This window comes from Nelumbo lutea, chromosome 8 (genome assembly GCF_056320005.1).
Source record: "Nelumbo lutea isolate HS-2025 chromosome 8, American lotus-T2T, whole genome shotgun sequence".
Taxonomy (NCBI): Eukaryota; Viridiplantae; Streptophyta; class Magnoliopsida; order Proteales; family Nelumbonaceae; genus Nelumbo; species Nelumbo lutea.
This window is the reverse complement of record NC_142691.1, coordinates 13,166,250-13,169,440: the sequence shown is the minus strand read 5'-3', so window position 1 is coordinate 13,169,440 and position 3,191 is coordinate 13,166,250.

Genomic DNA, 3,191 nt, shown 5'->3' with positions numbered 1-3,191 from the left:
TCTTGGCGTCTTCAATGCCTTGGGAAAAATCTGTGTTTTCTCCCTGATGTCCTCTTGAAGATATTCGACTTGATGCTGCAAATCCAACTTCAAGTCTGCCATGTGCTTGACAACGACCCCCATGGCCTCGGCATCACGCTGAGACCTCGCCTGCCTGGCCATTGCAACGCGAGCAGCCTCTTCGGCAGCATAAGCGGCCGCCTCAGCAACTCGGGTATTCGCCTCTGCAGCACGGAAAGCCTCTTCAACAACATGAGCGGCAACCTCAGCAGCTCGCGCCTATCGCGAGCTCCTCTCCACTTGGGTTGCTAAGGCATGAATTGAAGAATTCACCTACCAAAAGAAACAAGTGAGCAATGACAGCAAAAGCGACAGAAAATGAAAAAGGCACACGAAATCCGACTTACCACTATAGCATGAGTTACGGCGCGGCAGGCGACTTGGTTCAAAGGAAGATCGGTCCACGCCGCGATCTCCTCAGGTAAAGTAGCCTCCCTACTCTTCTAATGAGCGTAGTTCGACGTCAACACGCTCCTGAACTCCCCTTGAGCTCCCGAACCCGAGGGCCCAGCCTGCGTATGAGCGGACCTAGAGTGAGCAGGAGCACTTGAGTATGCAGGAGCGCCCGTATAAGTGGTCTCAGCGTAAGGCGCCCCGGCAGCTTCATGCATCGGTGGAGTCACCTCGGGCTCCCTGGGCAGATCCTCCGGCGTGTTGTCTGGAACTTGAGGCTCCTCTTCCGGGGGCAGCTCAGTACGAGTTCGCTTGGCAACCCGCTTCCTCCTCTTCATACCTTGGAACAGACGCCCCCCACGAGTTCTCTCCGCGTCCATCACACCTGCAGAAACGAGTTTGACATCAGAAAAAATAAAGGAACAAAGCAACAAGAAACCGCAGAACTAGAAACCTACCCGAACTTAGGCCGGCCGCAATAAGCTTGGCCTCCGTTAAGTAGTAATGGCATTTCTAACCTAGCCGTGCCCATTGCCGGAGGCCCTTCATCGTCTCTTTGTCGAGAGTAACACCTGAATCAGGAGCGGCCTCACCCCACCCGGTCTGAAAGGGCCATCCTTGTGCACTTCGCACACCGAAGTAGTCCCGCTTCCACGCCGGGACTTTATTAGGAAGATCATGTAGAAGCTTAAAGCCCGAGCGAGGAGAAAGGTAATACGCCCGTCTTCCCCCAGGAAGAGAACCCGTCTGTCTCTTGAGCATCAAGATGGAGGAAAATATCTCTAAGTCTAAAGGGAAATTCTGCTCGCAAAAAAGGGAGACTGTCCCCACCAGGTTCCGAATAGAGTTCGGATGAAGTTGGCCAATGGTGACACCGAAGTGGATTATGACTTCGACGAGAAGGGGGTGGAAAGGAAGTCGCAACCCCGCAGCGAGCTGCTCTCGAAAAATCACGATCTCATTAGGACCGTGTTCCCAAGGAAAGCTACACGAAGGAATAAAATATGTATACCCCCCAGGCAGATTGTAAGACACAAGTATAGATTGAAGCCCCTCAAGCGTCATGGTCGAGGGACCAAACCTGTCTAGCATTCGACCTCGGCGAGAGGTAGATGCCAAAGTGCCCGAAGCGGCTCGGCCTACTGGTTCATAGTCCTCGGGTTCCACCTCAGGATCACTGAGGCAGTCGGGGGATACGGCTCGGTTTGTAGAACCTACGTCAGTCCTACTTGAAGAGTCGTCTGAGCTATCAAAGCTAGACATTGAGGAAAGGAGGTGGATTCAGGAATGTACTCACCGGAAGAAAGTTTTGAAGGCTCCGGAGACGGGAACAAGCCAAAAACCTTGGAGGCTATGTAACCAGCCTAGACGCGAGCTGAAAAAACTTGGACGCGAGCTCAATAGGCAAACCGCAGAAGTGACAAATCGACTGGGGTCCCCCACTATTTATAGCTACAGTAACCAAGAACCGACCGTGCAGATCAAAGACGATCCGACGGCCCACATTTGCGCTGACCGCACGTCCCCTGAGATCGAGACGTGATTGGCGCACGTCTTTCCGAAAAAAGTGAAACGTCAGCGCATGTCTTTTTGAAACCGACGTCGCGCTAACGCACGTCTTTCTGAAACTGACTACGTCGCACGTCTCCCTAGCAAATGCCAGCGCACGTCCAGCAGTGGTGCGCCTTTTCTTGACCCGCTGTCACGTCCCAATGGCGCGAATTTTTAAAATTCAAAACGCACCGTCAGTTTCCCGCCTTCTCGAAAACCGAAGAACCCTCGCAAAAGCAACTCGCGCAGTCAAGATTCAAAGTACGGGACAAATCCACCTACCACCTCGCAAAACTCCCTGCACCAGGGCAAGACCCTTGGCATGAGGAGTGGGGGGCAATTGATGAAGGAAGATTTGGCCCAACCTCACAATTATGCGACACGTGGCAAAGACAACAGCTCAACACAAAAGCAAGCCTAAATCGTGAACACCAAGGGGACGCCAACGGACCGAACTCCCTATTGGGGGCCCGAACTCACCCTCGGCCCCAAACCAGAAAGTAATCCAAGCTGCCCTACCTTGTAACAGTTCGGGATACACCTCGCCGAACTGGCCAATCTTGTAACAGTTCGGGATACACCTCGCCGAACTGGCCAATCTTGTAACAGTTCGGGATACACGTCGAACTGGACTACCTTATCAGTTCGGGATATGCCTTGCCGAACTGGCCAACCTCGTAGCAATTTGGGATACACCTCGTCGAACTGGCCCGCCCTATACATACCTCCAAACTCAACGCTTCGCCTCGTTCACCACTCCGCATCACCATCTGGGCACCAAAACCAAACAAGTCGTACTATGCCTGACACTGAGGAAGTCCATACCCGAGGGTGCCGTACCCGACTGACTTGGGATCTGACGCTTGACGGCCGCACTCTAAAACAGCCACCTGCCACCGCCACCTAACACCGCCATCTCCAGTTAGAGAGACGGTTAGGCAGTGGCGGTTCTGTCCCAGCAAAAAGGACGACATCCGAGTTGACGGACGCAGGAGTAATCATACCCGACCTGACAAGGGCCTCGGAGCGAGTGCACGAAGTGATTATAAGAACCCTCTACCCCCAACAGATAAGGTATGTGAACTTTGCGCTATCTGGTCTACACTCTACCTTTGAGAGATTACTGACTTAAGCTTCGGAGTTATCACACCGGTTTCCCCCCAGAGCTCTCTTCTTTCCCGTTTCAG